At 39.8% G+C, this 22,039-nt stretch overlaps 1 protein-coding gene across 12 annotated transcripts in view; it reads left to right on the top strand.

Moving 5' to 3' along the window:
• The window catches only part of LOC109428419 (protein retinal degeneration B), a 164,152-nt gene that overhangs the window by 78,721 nt on the left and 63,392 nt on the right, over window positions 1-22,039 (top strand). Inside the window, exons 1-2 of one of the 12 annotated variants that reach the window (XM_062844265.1) lie at window positions 19,616-20,581; window positions 20,810-21,038. The exons of 1 other annotated variant lie outside the window; for it this stretch is intronic. The gene's annotated coding sequence lies outside the window, so the exon portion shown is untranslated. Of the gene's footprint in view, window positions 1-19,615; window positions 20,582-20,698; window positions 21,039-22,039 lie in introns of those variants that run through there. 10 more of the 12 variants (XM_062844269.1, XM_062844271.1, XM_062844270.1 and 7 more) reach the window with 10 other exon arrangements.

Genomic DNA, 22,039 nt, shown 5'->3' on the forward strand with positions numbered 1-22,039 from the left:
GTGCACCCCACACACACTGCACTCATGCATCCATCACGACCCGAGCCGCACGGTCACCTGGGTTGCTTCTATCTGCATGACCTCACCCAACCCGTAACGGAGAGTTTAAATACCTCTCTTGCATTACAAAGCAGTCCCTCTTCCCAAAGATTGTGCGTGGTATAAATGAGATTATAAAGCTGAAGAAATCGTCACCAACACAACCGCCAACAATGAGCACTCGATGGTGTCGGCAGAATCAATGACGACCCCCTCAGTCCCAAACCCGATTATCCTACACTACCCAAGTAACCACAATGCTGAAGCCTTACGCACTGCACTTACGAAGTACATACAGACCTACCCGCACCGCCTAAACAAACCACCAAGGCCGAACACAAGCGAAAAGCGGCGCCACCACTGTTGAACCACGACTATACCAGTAGGTATAATCGCAATTAAGCAATCGTAGATCCATTCCCCGCTCCTACTCAGCCCTAACGATCCATAGCAATGCTTGTCAATATGTGTACCCCACACACGCAACCCCTACAACCCAACAGTATGGTCACTTGAGTATCCCTGGGATTTTGATTACATGATGGTCAGGGATCACAGCCTTCAAAACGTTCCACACTTTACTGCCCATATTCGCATAGTCAATGTAACCACCAACGTCTGCTCTGATGGGAAAACACGATTTTATAGATTTTTTCCGGACTTACATATGTACCGACTATTTGAATGAAATAATCTGTCAGTTTCGTGGATTACAGCTACAAAAAGTGAGCCGCAATGATTTTAAGATGTTTCATGTAATTTTCCATATTTAAAACGTGTACGTCAGTTTATGCGACCATTCAGTCGTTTTGATGAATGATAACACGGATAAGTTGACGTAACAACCAGATTGCTATGACCGTTATGTTAGCTATTACGGTACCCGTTTTCTGAACACGTGTTAGATTTTTTTCCGGAATGTCCGTCTTCTTCTTCTTCTTCTTCTTCTATGTGGCTCTACGTACCCACTGAGACTTGGCCTGCCTCGCTTTAACTTAGTGTTCTTTGAGCACTTCCACAGCTTGGGGCTTTCTTTGCCTGCCATTGCATGCATTTGTATATTGTGAGGCAAGTGCAATGATACACCATTCCCAGGGAGTCGAAAAACATTTCCCGACCGGAACGGGAATCGAACCCGGGTCTCCGGCTGAATGTCCGTATTTGTGCGTTAAATACATTCTTTGTTGATAAGCAGCAGTCCCGACTCGAAAGAAGATGTATTAACCGTGATTTCAGAAAAAAAAGCTAGCACGTCACATTCTGAAAATGTGAACTGTCTGATAGTGCGAGCGTACCATAAAGCGTGGGCATCGTAGTAAGATTCACAGTTGGTCGGCTTTAAATCAGACCGGATCAACTGTTTTTCAATGATTATGGGAAAATGTCCTGCAAGAAATTGGGATATCAAAGCATGTGCATTATTTCTTGAAATACTATGATTCCTTGGCTTATCTTTACCTGTCCAAAAAATCGCCTAGTCCAATTTGACTTTACGCCGACCAGTTTTCTTATTTCGTTTAATGTGTGTAAAATACCGGAATTAACATTAATCCCCAGGCTCTGCGATGGATCCTAACAGCTTTTTCCAATGCACCTTGCAATTAAGGCAGTCTATGTTGAAATGGTTATTTTATGCCTTATCCAAAATATGGTGTTGTACGTAACTATTTATTAAGAAAAACCTTAGTAATGTTTACATTTTTTTTTGAGATTTACTTGATAAACTGAAACATTAAGTGTCACCCGCGGGCCTCATTTATTTTTTCTCATATTCGACAAATTACGAAATGTTACGAAACTAATTTCATGTCAATAACCTTGTACTATTCCTCTACACTAAGTTTTTACAATTAAATTAGTAACATCAAAAGCTCATACACCCAACGCCTAATCAGATAGATATTGATTGAATTTATCTAATTTTTGGAGGATATTTACGACTGGGAAGAAATGTTGAACTGTTGTTGCTTTCTCAGTCTAACAGGATTAAAACGGTAATGCCAAACTCCTGACCGTTTCATTTTTGTTAGACTGAAAAGCCACAACAGTTCAGTAGTATTGTTTCAATGATGGTTTTGAAACAAAACGTAAAACTTATAATAGTTTTGCTGTGGAATGATTTTACTCGTGGCTAACCATGAGTTTACTATTTCATTAATCAATGAGGTGCCACAAAAACTCACGTTTCGGGTTTCAATGAGCTTGCTTCAAGCACTTAGTAAGTAGCTGAAAGGGGGTTTGAGGAGTTTACGTCGTAATTCAGGGGAAGCGATAGAGATCTACCATATCCATCCATACAAAAAATATAACTGTTCATACATGAGGTGTTTAGATTCTATATTTAGGAGATTTGACAAACACCCATTTAAGAGTAATTTAAAGTAAGCACGATAACTGCGAACAATACTCGCTGATAACCAGGATCACGGCATATGGCGGCGTCGCATGAACTACGAATTGTACCAAGTATGTAAATAAATCGATACAGTATGAACCCAATTTTGTCAGCCCCACAAACTGTTTGCTCTCATTAACTTACGGTCAACTAATTCAATCATGTTCATCACTAAACTACTGCTTGAAAATCTTTTTAGATATTTAAGGAGGACAAAACATGTGTCCCCGAAACAGGCTGACAAAATCGGTTAACTGATGTATAATGAAGCGGACAAAACACGGCAGGCTGCGGTGGGCTGGGTACGTAGCTCGTATGCCATAGAAATGACAAACTTATACCATATTAGCAGAGAACCAGGAAGGAGCCGTTGGCTTCGTGGTATAACGCGCACGTTGGCCTTTTAGGTCTTCCTCAACTGCATTTTGCGGCCCTAAGGGGCTCCAAAATCTCAGGGCGACTGGAAGCGATTGATCCAGGACTAAGACCAGTGGAAACGATTACTTCAATCGGCGTAGACTCACCATTACGAGTTGTAGGCTATCAAGTATCAATTTGTTAAATTATTCGCATGTTGTTGTCAAAGCATCATAAATGTTTCAGTATCTACATTTATGGATGCAATAAGTATTAAACATAATTGATAATATTCACTATGAAAGCTGTTGATATTGAAAATGATTTTCAGGCATCTGAAATCAAACAATTCGATATCTCAAATATAAATTATGTTTATGTCAATAAATTATCTCAATAAATTATGTTCAATCACGTTTTATGGGGAGATTTTAGTTTTCTTGTACACAGACGTCAGTATTGCGACCAAATGGTGGTTACGTCGAAACGTTCTTTTCAATATACTCACATGTTTTAGAACAAACACATTTTTTTAATAATTGGAGCATATGCTATACATGATGTAGGATATGTTAAGCTAAAAAAGTGGATTTTGACCTATGTGGCGTTTACGTCACCTATGCGAATATGGACAGTTTACCAGGGCTTGCGACCTGTAACCATGATGATTTCCGCTATGGAAAACCATGATGGCTAGCGGTGTTAATTAAAATTCAGTGAGAAATCATGCACATAAAGGGTGTTCAGTCCGCAACGCTGCGAACTGAAGAAGGAGCACGTATCGTTCACGTGAAGAAAGCGCAAGCAAAATCGAGGTAGCAGCACGCAATCTTCGCATGAAGGAAACCCCCCAAAAAAGGAGCCAATCGCCACGCTGAGAAGGAGGAAAAAAAAACATCGTCGTCGTCGACGACGGCCGTCGAGGACGAGAGCAGAAGAAGCGCTACTTGGTGGCGCGAGCATCAGTTTCAATACGCATCTCGAAGTGATTGGATCGCAGCAACCGAAGTAAAAGTAGAGAAGTCAAGCTGGTGAGCCGAGCCTAGCAGAAGAAATGTGTGGGCCGACGATGGCCGGAAAAAAGTTATGTATAAAGTGTAAATAGTCAAACATTAAAATGAATTAGTACAAAATCAGTGTGTGTGTCGTTTGTCTCTGAGCCGGAAATTCCCTTGGTCCGCCAGTCGCCTGCGTGTCCGGTTGAGTCCTTTTCAGGGCTAGAGTTATTTGGAGATAGTTTTCCCACCCTATGGAGTTTGCCGCTGGTCCGTCGGTCGCTGCATGGCAGTTTCCATGCACCGAATGCACTTGGGGAATCGGTGAGACCGGCGGGCGCGCTGCAATCAAGGCAGCCTGGAGAAGAAAAGCAGTTTTACAGTCCACTGCAACACGCCGCAACAAAGGGAATGCTAGAGTTAGTGCACTTTTACATGAGAAATAATGTAAAATTACATTACCATCCTGTAAATTTCCGCCAACCATCGTGTAAACCATCATGGACTCCAACCGGCGACTATTAGCTGAAATTTACACGATCGTAACGTAATTTTACATGATATCTCATGTAAATATGCACTAACTCTAGCATTTCCTTTATGTGCATGATTTCTCGCTGAATTTTACATGAACATTTTTTTCTGTGTAAGAAAAAAAATTCTGGCAGTTATCACGGAAGAAAATATTAAAGAAATTCATGGAGGAGCTCACAGAAAGAATGTTGTGAGAAAATACGAAACAATTTAAGGTAGAAATTGCGGTAGAAATACAAGGTGGAATGCCGGAAGCAATTCAAGGTGTTGGATTCTCCAGTGGAAAAAGAGGATTTTGTTGAGTAAGTTACAAGGTTATTTTTTATTTGTGCCACTGCCATTTCCATCATCAGCAGACACAGTAGTTTTCCTTTGGTATCGCACAGAATCATTTCGCCCATCGATGCCACGATGCTTTCGTATGATTGTGGTCAATTTGCTAAGATGCAAGTCGCCTTCATATGTTCGTCCATCCTACATCCAACATTTTCAATTCTTTCGAATAGCTCTTCAAACTCACCCAGATGTTGTCGCAAACCTCAATTTTGACAACTTTTTAATCAGCGCAACCTTCCCAACATAATAGTCCTTCAGCGTTCAGCAGTGTCCACGCTTCTCTTGCTGTACCGGCATCCTTGATGATCCTTGGTTGAACGTCTTCGATCCAATAGTTTGAAGCGCCAACTTCGTTCGTCTTCCACTCAATCGTCTTTTTCAAACCTTTAGTTTCAGCAGATACGTAACTCCACAAACCTTCGCGGATGAACACTTGACGAGCTCGAATCGTCCAGGTTTCGTAGTTGTCGTACGTTAATGGTTTGATACCCAGCTTCGCGAAATCCATTTGGTTCTCCTTCTACACGATTGTTCCGACGAAATGTCAAAGCATAACTCAGCAAAGCGCTATCGTATGGGCCAATAACCTGTTGGATTCTCCAGGAAAAAAAAAACACATTTTGTTGAAAAAGTTGCGACGTGATCTTTCTATTTGTGCAACTGGGTATGACAGGTCGATGGTAAACACTAGTGTAATTATGTCCTAGGCCTCCTGTGATTGAAATTCTACTGATATTCTTGCCGATCGATGCGCTCCTGCATCTGGGGATACCCGGCTGCCTGTACAAGATCGGGTACTAGTTTACGACACAGAAATGGGTCAGAAGTGATTCACATAAACTCAGGAGTCCCGCAAGGTTCCATCCTAGGTCCGGTGTAATGGAATGGCAATCGTCGGCTTCGCTGACGACATTACGCTGGAGGTCTGTCTACGGAGGTATGTTGGGGAGTGGATGAGATCCACGAAACTGGAATTGGCTCACCACAAAACTGAGGTGGTGGTTGTGAACAACCGAAAGTCGGGGCAGCAAGAGGTGATCAGTGTAGTAGGCGATTGCACTATCCCTTCGAAGCGTTCCGTCAAATACTTGGGTGTGATGATCGATGATAAGCTTATCCTCGGTAACCTCGTTGATAACGCATGCAAAAGAGCTTCCACAGCTATGATGGCACTGTCCGGGATGATGGCCAATAGCTCTGCGGTGTATGCAAATAAGCGTAATCTTTTGGCTAGTGTCACCTCGTCCATACTAAGGTATGGCGGCCCGGCTTGGGGCACTGCGCTACCGTAGAAAGCTGGAGAGTACTTATATCCCTTTCGTGACAGAGCGCAAAAAAGTCAAATCTCCATACAAATTGCTCAACTTTGGCTCTCCAGAACTCTTAGATTTCCCAAAAAAAAGCAATAATTATTTTTCCTCATTTGAAAAAACTACTCTTTATCTTTTGATTTCTAGCGTTGATTACGTAGATAAATCGGAAATAAAAAAAAAAATATGCGACAGATAAAACTTTTTCATGTTTTACCGTTTTTGCCCACTTTTTGTTTACCTTGTTGTGGTAAATTTTACAGGCAACGTAAACAAAAGTTTGTTTTCACACATACAAGTATAAGTAATGACTGAATTAGTGGAACAATTTACATCATATAAAACAAAGTCTAAACAGGTGAAAAAATATGCAAAACTGTTACCGCTCAACAGCACAATTGTGTTGGTTCGTCACGAAAAGGATATGCTGATGTGCCTGAGGGTTGAGAGCGCGTACCGTAGCGTGACACCCGACGCGCTCTGCGCCATCACTGGTCTGCCCATATTCGCATACATAGTCGATGTAACCACCATTGGCAATGCCACCGTACAAAAGCTAATATCTAATGCGTGTGCATATTTGTGACTAGTTTTATTCAAAAGATCACAAGATCTAACCCTTAGTTAGATGTCAACGCGGAAAAAATCTTGAACTTTATATTTATTCATTGTTAAAATTCCTAAAGTATGTTGAAAAGTACAGTGGCGCTTACATCGACTATGCGAATATGGGCAGTGGTATGGTGCCTATCGGCATCCTTATCAGGGAGGCCATGAAGTGCTTCGAAATGCGCGGCACAAGAGGCATCAAGTATCAGGTATCAGCAGGTCAGCTCCAGAGGCACGTTCTCCTCCATTTGGGAAATTTGTGCCATCGCCATGAATACGAGTCTTACCCCCCCTCTCCTTTACCTCAGGGAGAGCGAAAGGAGGAATAAAGGATGGGATAGGGAAAGGGGAAGGTATGGCAATAGGGTCGACATAATCGCATAAGCGTACCACAAGGGGTTCAAACAGCGCCCTGAAAAGGACACTGTAAAAAACGCATAAAGCGTAAAGTAAATAAGCCTATAGCTACTTGCCACAACGGGTTCAGAACAACAGAACATCCTGAAGATTCAGGCTTCTAGGTCAGTTTCACTTAATCAAGTGTTTACCGAGTACTCGGAAACGCAGTTGCGTAAAAACTGGGTAGTTACATATCAAATGATTCAAAGTTTCAGAGTCGGATTCTCAGCTAAGATATACAAATGAAGCAGCCTGTTGAGGCTTGTGATGGACAAAATCATAAGTAGGAAAACCACATTGAGTTATCTCAATTGCGTTTCTGCTACGACATTTCTCAAAAGTGATCGCAAGACTCCCGCATGGGGGCATCCACAAACACTTAATTTCCTAATCGCTGCTTGACATAATGCCGAGAAGAGATGTTGGTTTTTGAGCATTTGGTAAATCCAATTGACAGATAAATAGGACAATCCATGCGGCTTCCAATGTGGAATCGAATGGTACGTGTTCAAAAATATCATGGAAATCCAAGAAAACACTCAAACAAAAATGTTTTTGAATGAATGCTTTTCCGATAGCGTAAACAACATTGTGTAAACAAATCACAGTGGACTCTCCATTTTGGTAAGCATGTTGGTTCCCATGGAGAGGCATGTTTGCCAGAAAAACATCACGTGTGTGATGCTCGACAAAGCGTTCTAATCAATTCATAAGAAAGATGTCAAATTGATAGGTCTGATCTTCATTCGATGCATTATCCACTTACGGAATAAACTTGACAGTATAATCCCATCAAGATTTGGGAATAGCAAGGCTGCAAACAAGCAGTTTTATCAAAACATTTCGGGGCTCGAGGCATGACACGCGAGATTGCCATTTCAATTTTACTTGAAAGTAGCAAACATCGGGTCAAACGCAAAATGCGGAACCATATAAGTGTTAATTGCAGCATTATATCTACCTAAGAAAGTAAGGTTATGGACCAAAACTGTTCTTTTATGCTGAAAATTATTCTGAGCTGTCATAACCATAGCCACTACCCAAACTAGGTACGATCAAACTCTTACAATCACAACACAAGAAAAAAGAGCAGCGATAAAAACCAATTCGGTATCGATTGAAGAACGCCAGAGACGAAGATACACAGAGGACACTGCACTGTGAAGAACGCATAATGTGAAGAGCCATATAGGTTAAAATTAAAGCTAATAAACAACATACTAATAATCCCACCCTTATTGTAGATTATCTCAGAGAAACACAAGGTCAACTGCACAATTGCTCCAGTTAGCGCAGTAAGGGCAGAATACTGTGGAGGGCGCCCTAGTACTCCACAGGCTCCGTTAAGCGGTTAGGGTTTTATTAGACCCCTCCTAACCATTCATTCCTAGGCACGGTAAGCATATAGCCGCATCACATCATGAATTAGGGGTCACCTGTTTAATGCACAAATGTCCCAAATGGAGGATAACGTGCCTCTGGAGCCGGCCTTCTGATACATACGGATCCGAACAGCCGGCATAAGAGGCATGCGCAGGACTGCCAGGATGACCTCCACGGTCAAATGGCAGCGTGCGAGGGACAGTTTCACCAAAGGAAGGTGGACCCACAGGTTGATCGCGAGGGTTAACAGTTGGGTTAACAGAAGCCATAGAGAAGTAACATTTTACCTGACTCAGGTCCTTTCGGGCCATGGTTGCTTCCGACAGTATCTACATCGTTTCGGTATTGCGGGTTCTCTTGAATGCCCGGCTTGTGCTGTTTCAGAGGAAACGGTGGAACACGTTTTGTTCCGGACAATCTTGTCCAGAAGAAGTGTAGGGATGAAGCTATCACCCACATCGTCTTGGAGCTACAGAAGGGGTGGAGCGTGGATTCGGAAAATGTCTAGTTCAGACGTGCTAAAAGAGGTGGTCCTGGGGGTTCGGAGTAGGCTTCGTAGGTCATACCTGTGCCCTGCGGTCGAAATCGACCCTTACAGCGATTAGGTGGCCGCGGAGAGAACATCCTGGTAGCGTTGCTGTCGTGACGTCGGTCTACTCATCAGCTGGATTGGATCCGGACCTGCGGTTGGAAACGGACCCCGGCAGATAGGGCCTTACTTACGGGAAGGTCAACGCGGTATCAGTTCTTGATTTATGTGGACCCTGCCTGCCTTACGAGGACAAAGGAAGTGGTGAGGACCACTTGGGTACTGGCTAATCGCCAGCATGCTGGACACGCCAGCATTGACTCCCCAAAGCGAGTCATCGATGTTCGTTGCTGCAGGCTACGCAGGTAACCTTGAGGGTGCGATTTGCACTAGGGCACTGCACTGTTTTGATTTTGTATGAGATTTTGACATTTCCTGGGCTTGTTGTTTACAAAATCTCAATAAGAGCGAAAGAGAAGGAGAGAATTTCGTGCAGAGCCCTCTAGCCCCTCTCTGAAGCAATGCCTTCTTGATGGTTCCGGAGAGACGAAGGGGTTGGCGACCTTGGGGGTGTTGTTTAGTGGGTCGAGGAAAGAGTAGTCCTTTCACTTATTTTGTTGTAGAAGACGGTCCTTAACCCCACACTACCTGGACCTTCCTGTTCAGGTGTCAGTTGTGCGTCCAGCAATACTATCTCAAGACTTTGGGCGTAAGTAATGGCGACATCCTTGGATCTCGCAAACAACGCTACATAGTAGGCCACTTCAATGCTTGCAATATAATCTCCGATGTACCTACTGCAAGCATTAATAAATAGGAGTACACCCGGTTCTTTTTTTGCACGGGTCTGGTTTTTGCTATAACTAAGTCATTTTTCAACCAATTCTCGTGAAATTTTGTACACATGTAGCCACGATTAGTATTATAACTTCATGAGAATTGGTTCAAAATTGACTAAGTTGTAGCAAAATAACGACCCGTGCAAAAACAGAATCAGGTGTAGTAGATCCTATCATTTCCTTGGATTCTTGCAATGAGCGACTGTGTATGTGTAGACTAGACTAGACTAGACTAGACTAGACTAGACTAATTAGCAGGGTTTTCAAATGTCATGAAATTTTGGTGAATTTGAAATTTTAATGTTGTTGATGTCATGGCCCGTATCATGAAAAGTCCTGTGAGTGTAATTAACAGTTATTTTATTATTTGCAAGACTGATTGTACGTCGTCCATTGGCGTAAATACGGGGGGTCTAGGGAAGGCTTAGACCTCCTAGAATCCGAATAGCCCCCCCTAGAAAATCTTCAAATTACCCTGCGAAGCCTCCTTGGATATTGAAATTGGCTCTTAAGCCCCCCCTAGGAATTTCACCTAGTGACGCCAATGACGTCGTCTATCAATAATACATTTAGTGTCACGATTTTGTTGCCCATTTCCTGACATATGTGTTTTAAAATTGTCAATTCAAGCAAATTGCCACTGTGTTAATTGGTGTGTTTTACTCGACGTCCTAAACTGGCGCCAAATGACTTGCAACTATGTAGGTAAGGTGTTTATTGAAAATCAGTGACCGCACCAGAATGAAAGAAAAAAACCCAGATTAATCCACCTAGCGGTGATAGTGCCTTTCTCGTAGAATACGTTCTCTAGCTCCTGCAACATAGAAGCTTGAACTTGTAATAGTTATAGCAATTAGATTCTTTAGGGTACCAAAAAATATACAGTAAAATGGGGTATCTTTGATAGTTTTTCAGCAAATTTTCTTTTTATTTTCCATGTAACCGTATTTCAAATAATAACATACATATTTTCAATATTTTTTTTTTCGGTGCAAAACCATCTGTCAAAGTAAGCTTCGATTGTGAATATAGGAAAGTGCATGCGCTGCTTTCGTAAGCTCTGTAAAAGTGAGCTTTAGTGATTTTCAAGTACGAAATGGTATCGCCACCAGAACAAAGGTAAAATTTGCGTTCCTAATGTGGAAACTAATGTGATTGCAGCTAATTAAAGCTAATTTCAGACAAAATTTAAGTGACACATTATTGTTGCGTGAAAATCACGCAATTATGGGTGACTTTTTGTGCAGCATATATCGTCGGTTTCCTGCAATAGGGGCACAACTCAAAATTTGTCATTTTTGAGATTTTGATGGCAAATGATGAAAAACTATGTAAAATTTCATCTCACAAAGACCCGTTCCAAAATTCGTTGTGAAACGCGAGATTTGGGCATTTTCACCAATTTTCCGCAGTAAGGGCACAACTCAAAATCAGTCAACTTTTTCAATAGTCATTGAAAAATAGTTGTCAAAAATTCATGAAACAGATAGTCCTTCAGCCCGTTTCAATGATACAACAATCAAAATTTGTTTACTTTTGTCAAATGATGAGAGAAATAAGTGAATTTGCAGGAGGTGCTTCGTGATTGCCAATTTTCAAACGCTTATTCTGAAAATTCACATTTTTTGAGTTGTGCCCCTATTGCAGGAAACCGACGATATGTAATTGAGAGTTCTGCGTACACAGACATTGCATACTTTTAGGCGTTTATCGGTGGTGTGGGTGGATGGAGATTTGGTCCCAATTTTGAAAAATTGATTTTAAATTATGAAAACACGCTTCGTTAAGGACAGACTTCCCAAAATGACCGCCACAATGTCCGACTTTGGCAGTTACTCACGATTTTGAAAGCACAAATCTCTTCGTAAACAAAACCAGCGCACCTGATCTTCTTATTTTAAGCTTTTTACAAGTGAACAGGAACAGAATACTAAAATGCTCTGTTGTTTGAAGCTTGCTTCTTGAGATTTGTGCGTCTGAAGTTCTGATGCATTGTTGAAGCGGGATTTCGAGACGTTTGTCCTTAAGAGATTTGAGACCAGCTTAAGATTCTACTATAGTTGATCTAACGAGAATAAGTGATCATTCATTGAAAAAATAGACAAAATTTGAGCAACTCATAATAGACAACAAGTTGACCCATAATTGTTACACAGCCAATTTTGACCCATTATTGTAGTTTTCATTATTCATCAACTTTTTAGTAATTTTTATCACTTAAAGTGAGTTTTACAAGCAGATTTGTATAAAAAACAATAAAAAGGAGTTTCAATGATATGAATTTAAAATTAAAATAATGTAAGTTTTATTTCTGTATAAAAATCGATTATGAAATGATTGCTTCTTGAGTAGGTACCTAACCCATAATTGTGCTATGAGTGTAACTTTATGAATCAATTTTGAAAAAATGAACTATCCCATCCATATACGAAAGCTCGAAAACCGTTACCATCATCTTATATAAGAATAGTAGTTTGAGCATGACGCTGAGGAAGGTGATTCAGTCCCAACACACAATTTTTGGTCCTTTTTATACAGGAATCAAAAACATTCAATATTGAGGAAAATGGAAAATTTGATGAAAAATGAAACTAAAAATAATGAGAAATAAATTCACTCTCATCAACAAGCGCGGCACACTACGAGAGTGATCCTTCTTAACCCTCGAACAGTCGCGTCTTCAGCCACCCTCAGCGACACCACGCTCACGCTGTGTACCTCAAATGTGCTTTTTTCATGGTGCGTGTACTCAGTACACGACGCAACCGTAACCGGGTTGAAGAAATACGATACGATATACGATTTATTAAAAGAAGGTTTTCAATTCCCTAAAAATTTGCCTACCTTAAGGCGTTATTAGTTTAGACGGTTTTAATACTAAAATGACAAAAAAAAACACATTACATACTTGTATGACTTGGACAGCATATTCGAAATCAGGGATATCGAATTTTATACACCCAGCGAATAAACTAACGAAATTCATCAAAATACCTTATGAAATTTTGCTATACTCAATATTATGTAAGCCAAAAGAATACCTCATTATGACAAACTTCATAAGACTTATGAAAAGTGTAAAAAACTTAAAATGAAGCATACTGGAAATGATCCATGAACGTCGAGTTCACTGAACTCATGTTTAATGCACACGGCTACCGACGCTTGAGAATACCATGTTGCTAAATATGAATAAAAACCAAGCTGAGACAATTTTGCGTCATATATATATATATATATATATATATATATATATATATATATATATATATATATATATATATATATATATATATATATATATAAACTTTTTAAAGGGTGATAGAGGACCATAAATGGTGAAAAAAATTGTTCTACGCATATGGTCAAATCTCAACCGTTACGTAGTTATTGAACTCCCCATGTTTTTGACTCTTATTGCTTTTACTGGCTATAACTTTGAAATGGTCAAACTTATCGCAGTTTTTTTGCCCTTATTCGAAAGATTATTGAATTTTCTAACAAATGGCATCTTTGAACCGATTGGTTTAGTTAAACAACTAAGTTTTCTACAGAAAATAGCTTAAAAGTTGTGTGTTTTAATTTGTTTTTGCCAATTATCTTTGAAAAATGCGTAATAATTTAAAATTCTTTCTTTGGCAAAGTTGTGGCCCCTGTCCCACTCTACAATTTGTTCTTTGACATCAAACTTCTATCTCTTATCGTTTTCTTGAAATTTCGATTTAAATGTCGCATTTTAGATCATAAATTTGCAATCGTCATGGTAAGCACTTTTTTGCGCACTTTGCCGCACGTTTAAATCAAAATTGTAAGAAAACGATAAGAGTTAGAAGTTTGACGTCAAAGAACGAATTGTAGAGTGGAACAAGGGCCAAAACTTTGCCAAAGAAAGAATTTTAATTTATTACGCATGTTTCAAAGATAATTGACATAAACAAATTAAAACACGCTATTTTTAGCTATTTTGCTCTAGAAAACTTAGTTATTTAACTAAACCAATCGACTCAAAGATGCCATTTGTTAGAAAATTCAATAATCTTTCGAATAAGGGCAAAAAAACTGCGATAAGTTTGACCATTTCAAAGTTATAGCCAGTTAAGGCAATAAGAGTTAAAAACATGGGGTGTTCAATAACTACGTAACGGTTGAGATTTGACCATATGCGTAGAACAATTTTTTTCACCATTTATGGTCCTCTATCACCCTTTAAAAAGTTTGCACTCATGAACCTAACACCCTGTATATATATATTTTATTTCTTTGTATTTGTGAATTTTAACTTAATGCTAATTCTTCACAAACTTCTGCGTCATAGATCGACCTTATGAAATTTTTGGAAATGTTATCTGCACTGCTAGTTAAACTGACAATGTTTTAGCGTTAATTAACTGGAAATTGTTGTAGATTGAGAATCATATGTACGGTTATTAGTTTTTCTATGGAACGGTACTCTGAAAGACGGCTTGCAGTTGAAATTACTATTCTGAAGGGGTAATTTATACACAAAACGCCACTAAATTTGTGCAGACTGACGCCGTTTTTCTTTTTGAACCTGGGTTGGAACTAGATTGACGGAAAATGTGTAAACAAACAAACGTCAAACAAACTCAAACAAATTTTAGTATCGTAATCCGGGGTAACATTGATCAGAATTTTCGATCTATCTTGAATAATTATCTTGTTTTATATTTTTAAAGCAAGTACTGGCCCTCTGAGTATGTGTTAAGCTACTCGAAAAAGTATTGTGAAACTTTAAAACATGTTTAAATCGGCTTTTGAATCGAATTTTTTGTTTTGTTGATTAGGGGTAACATTATGATCATGTCATTGATCAATGTTCGTTTGTGTTGAAAATACCCTTACTTACTAAATTTGGGGTCTCTGATTTCGTCTCTGTTGTGGAAATTCTTACAAGTTATGTACTTTTTGAGTTATTTTGAGATTAAAATTCTCCAAACCACGAATAACGCCTAAAGGTAGGCAATAGTTTAAGGAATTTATAGCCTACTTCTAATAAATCGTATATTTTATTGATAAAGAGCACTTTCGTAAAAGTTTCGTTTATTAAATCCAACTCTAGGATATCATATTGAAATTATACAGTGATTTCAAATCGCATATTGTATCTAGTATTCATGCCAAGCATGAATGTTTGGTAATGTATCTCATTGCGTTACGCAACACAGTTATGGAAAAATCGATTTATTTCAATGTTTATAAAATTCCATTTTGATAGATAACATGTCATTAAATACCTGAATAATAGTAGATTATGAAATGCCATTCGAAAGAAGAAACTGATTCAATGAAAAATGCTTGTTTGAACATTTCATGAGGTCGGTCAAGCCGATCAATGTTACCCCGTTTTACGGTACAAGCGAAACCGAAGTCGGGTTGGGGTTGAAACTGTGATCTCATCCAGTTCTAACCCAGGTTGGAACTGGATCAAAAAGAAAAACGGCATGAGTTTCGTTTCAATTCAACAGATTCATGTTTTCAATTTTACCATGGCCCGATTTACGATTTGAAAAAAAAAAATCTGTTGGTAACTGGGTTCAAATCAACAAGCTTGAGATCAACTGGCTCGCACGCTACCACTCGGCTTTCGAATGTGTTGATATGATGATCACCTTTTTTGCCATGGTGAATTTGAAATCATTTTTATGCTGGTCATTACCGCAAGCCGTCTTTCAGTTAGTTTTCTCAACAAAATTAATTCCAGTGTAAAGGGTTAGTTGTAAATTGGGTCAATTAGGGGCCGTTCATATCTGACCAAAGTCTACGCTCCATACAAATTTCAAAATTTTTGTATGGACAAAAGTGTACGAGGGGGGAGGGGGGTCTAAGATGGTCAAATTTTGGTCTACGTGGTTTATGAACAGCCCCTTATAAAATTGACAGTATTTATCTGTTTAATTGAAGCGAAACTCAGTCTGCACAAATTTAGTGGCGATGTATATTCAAATTGATCCTGCAGAATAGTCCATTTTACGAGCCGTTTTTATGAATGAAATTTTGGCAGGAGATAGCGTATAAACCCGTGAAAATCGATATCAACATCAACATTGTTGTCACTTCGTAAAATAGCTCATAGTAATTTCAACCGCAAGCCGTTATTCAGTGTAGGAAAACAAAAACTATTTCTGAGTAAGATCAACCCAGTGACTGAGTAGAAATTTTCCTCGGTAGGTGATAATTAGAACCTAACAAATGTACATTTATTCGTTAAGTGGTAGGTAAGTTAATCGCCAAGATGTATGCAACACACGAACCATTAAATATATTAATTGAGTTGTCCAAAAAATGTCTCACGAAACCTAATGCAAGCCTATCCATATACGTGAGAACAAAAGATGTTTACAAAGTTCTTACAGATAGATTAACACGGGAAATCTGAACACAAACCACTACCACACAGGAATTTGGATTGGTCAATATGCTCGAGACGTTCATAGATTACGACACATTAAAATTTTCCATTCTAAATCAGTAACAAATTTTAGCAGGTGTAGCATTGATTATACGTCGTTTTCAAAATTTGTTACTGAAATCACTTTTCTCCCTCTACGTCAACATTAAATTAAATTAAATTTTCATCTCCAAAATGTGTGCATGGATTATTACATTTTGTGAGTACCTCTTAAAGCGAGTCGTGATTCACGATTGCTCCCTTGCCTAAGCGAAGCACACGCTTAAAAATGTTACATTAATATGTGTACACGGTCAGAAAATTCACTCATTTTGGAGCTAAAGTGGGACAACTCAAAAATGAGTAAATTTTATTTCCAGCGATAGTGCTGGCCCAAGTGCGAAAATCTCATCAGTTTAAGCCGTATAATATTCTTGATGATGTGAAGAATATTATACGGCTTAAACCAGCTGGATTTTTGCACTTGGGCCAGCGCTATCGCTGGAAATGCAATTTACTCATTTTTTGAGCTGTTCCAGTTTAGCTCAGTTTTGTGTGAATCTTACTCATTTTAGAGTAACTTTTTCTTAGCGTGTATACTATTCGTAACGTGTACACCTGCAAAAAATTTTACTCGGTTTCTGAGTTGGTCTCACTCAGAAATCGAAAAATCCTTTGTTTTCTTACTCAGTTTCCATTAATGGTGAGGCAACTCATTGACAACGGGTTGTCCCACGTTTAGCTTAAACTGAGTAAGAAAAATAATCGATTTTGCGATTTCTGACTAAGATTATCTTAGCCACTGAGAAGATTTTTTTCTTGGTGTACTAATTAGAACCCGGTAAGCGGTAAGTTAATCGCCGAGATGTATGCAGCACACGACCCATTAAATGAACTAATGTGTTTGGGACGTCCTCAAATTACGTTACATAAAAATTGTCCTTTTTCAACCCCTTTTTCCCTTGCAATCAAACTTTTTGCATTGTATCTCTAAAACATGTATCGGGATTATCACATTTTTCAGTTATCCCTCAACATTTGACGTGATTTATGGTCGCTCCCTGACCTGTTGCAACGCACACGCTTAAAAAATTCTACATCAAAAGATGTACAATTATTATTCACTACTTCTCGAGCTTAATATAGATCTTCAAAACCATTCCGTTGAATATGCAACTTAAATTTACTACATCTACTGTTGGGCTACAGTAGAAAATGGTTTTCGCTACAACTTTGTCAATCTGAAACATTGCTAGTTAAATTCACAGCTCAGTTGAATTATTTTAGGGTGCCCGATAAGCGTTCGTGTCTAGACTTGGAAAACGGGAACGTGGGAATGAGAAGTATTTATGTGTGGTAGCTCGCAAACTTTTTCAAATATCTCTTAAATGGCTTGAAATATCCAAACCAAATTCAATAGCGTTCAACTACAACCTATTCTCTATCAAATGAAACATGTTGCGGCTTAATCGATTGACATTTACTAGGAAAAACATAAGCTCATTTCTTTGCTTAGCATTATTAGCACACTCATACACACACACGGTCAGAAAATTCACACAAAACTGAGCTAAACTGGGACAACTCAAAATTGAGTAAATTTTTTGTCCAGCGGTAGTGCTGGCCCAAGTGCGAAAATCTCATCAGTTTAAGCCGTATAATATTCTTGATGATGTGAAAAACATTATACGGCTTACACCAGTTGGATTTTTGCACTTGGTCCAGCGCTATCGCTGGAAATGCAATTTACTCATTTTTTGAGCTGTTCCAGTTTAGCTCAGTTTTGTGTGAATCTTACTCATTTTAAAGTAACTTTTTCTTAGCGTGCACATACGGACGGACATTTGCTCAGTTCGTCGAGCTGTGTCGATTGATGAGACGTAATCTGAGCTTTCTATCAAAAAATGATTTTTGGAAAGAAATGATAGCCTTTCGGTACAACTTTGTTGTACGAGAAAGGCAAAAATGCCAAAAAAACGCAAAAAACAAGTAGGGTTTTCATACCTACCTTATAGGTTGTTTGTTTTTGCGTTTTTGGCATATTTTTTGGTAATTTGTTTATTCGTGTCTAACGTGTACTAATTAGAACCCGGTAAGCGGTAATTTAATCGCCGAGATGTATGCAGCACACGACCCACGAAATATACTAATATGTTTGGGACATTCTTAAATTACGTTACTAAAAATTATCTATTTTCAACCCCCTTTTTTCATGCAGTCAAACTTTTTGCATTGTTTCTCCAAAACATGTGTCAGAATTGGGTTGTTTAGTGAATAAAATATTGCCATTTTCTATAGCCTAATCGAAAGAGCTCATTTTTCTGAGTATATCGTGATTTTATTGGATTCCAACACCTTTGTTTTGATGGTTAAATTAACAAAACAGTTTTCATTTTTGTGGATAGAATGACAGTTCAATCGATAAAGTGACAGTTCGACCCGAACAAAAAAATTTCCCCACACAAACTTTAAATGCATTTTAAAAATAGTTCCCGCACTCCAAAAATTATGAAATTTCGGATTTTGACTAATTTTTGGGCGGAGAATCCGATTATGAAATAATCCGGATACTCCTAAAGAACCCAATTATCACATTTCGCAGATATCCCTCAAAATGTGACGTAATTTATGGTCGCTCCCTTACCTATTATAACGCACACGCTTAAAAACTGCTTCATCAAAAGGTGTACAATGCACTACTTTTCGAGCTTGAAATATAACTTCAAAACCAGTCCGTTGAATATGCAACCTCAATTTACTACATCTACTGTTGGGCTATAGCAGAAAATGGTTTTTGTTACAACTTTGTCAATCTAAAAATATATGAGTTAAATTCACAACTCAGGTAAATTATTTTAGGGTGTCCAAGAAGCGTTCGTGTCTAGGCTTGGAAAATGGGAACGTGGGAAATAAAAATATTTATTTGTGGAAGTTCGCAAAGTTTTTCAAATATCTCTGAAATGGCATGAAATATCCAAACCAAATTCAATAGCGTTCAACTACAACCTATTCTCTATCAAATGAAACATGTTGCGGCACAATCAATTGACATTTACTAGGAAAAACTTAAGCTCATTTCTTTGATCTATTACTAGCACACACATACACACACACATACACACACACATACACACACACATACACACACACATACGGACGGACATTTGCTCAGTTCGTCGAGCTGTGTCGATTGGTATATAAGACTTGATAATCTGAGCTTTCTATCAAAAATTGATTTTTGGAGTGAAATGATAGCCTTTCGGTACAACTTTGTTGTACGAGAAAGGCAAAACGGTGGTGATGAAAATCGGAACCATTCGATACCCCACTGTAACCCCGCACATTAGTATTCCGCGGCAATCGCTTTGTATGCCAACAAAACGCATTCCTATATCGTAACTCTCGCCTTCGTTCTATGGAAGTGAGTCGTTCGCCTCGACGCGGCGACGATGTTCTCTCGTGTGGTGAGCAGAGAACCATCAATTGAGGGGAAGGTCGCCGCGAGTGCCACTCAGGCAGTCATCGGACGGATGATGCCAAGGGAACTGAATTTCCCCGGCAGCAGTCGTCGTCAGTTGTACTCTGGACTCGGCGACGATATCAAGCAAATCGGTCGAAAGTGCAAGTGGAAAACGCGCGATGCTCTGCTGTCTGGAGCAACAGACTGTTCTGCTGTCCTAGCTACCTACCGACCTACAAGGGAACACTAGAAGTGAGTGTGGAGCCTGTTTGTGACCGTCATGGGTGAAGAACACACCACCAAGCAAGAGTTGAGCCTCTTTGAAGTGCAAATATCCTGTGAATTGCATTAGGAAGCAAGGAGGAAGAGGCAGGGTGATTGCTAATCAAAGTGGAAGATGGAATTTTCACTTTGTTGATCGTCGTCATAGCAGGCCTTGTTTCCATCCTCTGTGGAGAAGAAAAGGACAAACGAGAGGAATACCGATCCATGGTTGCTGCGATTGAGTGAATTGACGGGAAATTGTATGTTACGTTCCGCCCAGGCTACTGGGATGATGGATGGGTGGTGGTGAAGTGCATCGAAGGAAGTGATTAATCAACCGTATGTAAATGTAATTATACGACCGGGGAAGGCCACTCAGTGGATAATCGCGGTTCGCCAAGGGTGGCGGTGGGAAGTGTGCACGACAAGTGATCGAAAAAGCGGAAGGAAGTGGCCTTGAGCTGCCATCAGCCAGGTGGAATGTCTTCTTAGTCGTCGTGTGAAGGCTTTTATAATTAGATTTGGATTACTTGTACGCCTGGTCGCTGGAAGGTTGTGAAAAGAGCGAAGAAAGAAGAAAATTTTCCCACTCGTCCCGGTACTTCGTCACATTTGCCAATTAGGCTTCCTTCCTGCTTCTTAATGCTCGGCAGCTCCTAGATGGCTTTTTCGTTTGTTGGTGGCTCCCTCTGAAGTGAAGTGGGTGGCGAAAACGCAATTCATGTCGGTTGTCTACTGAGGAATAGGGTGTTCCAAACTTGCGGATTGTCAGGAAATTTGGGGGTAGACTCTTAACACATTAACACACTCTTAACACATTGCTATTTGGTATCATTCCAGGGTAGCCCCAAACGTAGTAACAATTTGCAAATGTTGGGACACCCTATTGCCCACCCAGGCCAAAGCCATTTCCTCAGTGTCGTGACGAACCAGAAGTGTTGAATTTCACAGGCAATATTAACATCGTGTCCAGGCGAAATTTCCTGCTCGCGTGAAAGACGGCAGTAATCGTGGAAGAAGAAGCATTTAGTGTGAGTGTGTGACTTGATAACAAGAAGCTTGTTACATAAAACCATAATACGTCGTCGTGAAAGTCCAGAGGAAAAAGGATATTTCAGCTGATTTTTCTCATCCCTCACTGCCGCCCGATCTAGTAGGCAGAGGATTCGGAGCACGAACGGTTAGTATCCCTGGACGATACACCTAAATTGGCTTTATCCTGTCGTTTTCCACATCAGTTTTCCACACTGACTGGGAAGGGGGGGGCTAATGAATTTAAAAGCGAATTAATGGGTGGCCTTTGCCCCACTCTCACTCTCACTCGGTTTGATGCTCGTATCTGATGGTGCGTGTCTCTCTCCCTCCCTAAACTCGCGATTGTTTTCAAACTCTCTGGTAGGTAGGTGTTGTTTTCCACCATTAGACAACTCGACGCTTGCTTTGATGCTACTGTGGGTGGTTATGGGATGCTGTCGCTATACTAAGCTAGAGCTAGTAGAAGGGATGACAGTGTGGACTGCTGTGATAACACACGTGTTGCCGTATAGAAGCAGGCGGTGATGGTTGCATCATGCAACTTGCATGCAGGTGGTGAAACGGCTTGCCTTGTTCTCTTTTGGGGTTCACATTTCGTTGAATCGGTACCGCGTATCCCCGTTTGTTTATTTACAGAGACAGCTTTGATTGAACCGCGTACACTGGTAACAGCTGCCATCAAGCCGACATCATTGATTTTGGTGGTGGCTTTATTTGGGGAATAGGGCACTTTTGTGGGTGCGTAAAGCCGATCGACTGCTGCATTGTGTACGGATTATGGTTCGAAGGACATTCAGCTGGAATACATATACTAACTTCGAATCAAATAGTTAGCATAGAAACATCCAAGCTGTGCATACTTGTAGTAGTCGTGATTGAAGTGGCAAAGATGTGTATTCACAGCTGTTGCAGATATTACTACTAAACATCTGCAATAATAAAAACCCAGTCATTTCCTCACACCTGGCCAAGTCCTTGCAAGAATGCTTATTTTACTAAGTCTTATCATCAACTTAACTTATCAATGGACTGGAATTCAGACTCTCGGTTCAAACTACTTCAGCAAAGCAGAGTCAGTATCTTCAGGCCGAATGGACATTTTTTGGACAGGTGACCAAATTGTTGCTCCTTTAAGATTTTTGCTTC

This window comes from Aedes albopictus, chromosome 1 (assembly GCF_035046485.1).
Source record: "Aedes albopictus strain Foshan chromosome 1, AalbF5, whole genome shotgun sequence".
Classification (NCBI taxonomy): Eukaryota; Metazoa; Arthropoda; class Insecta; order Diptera; family Culicidae; genus Aedes; species Aedes albopictus.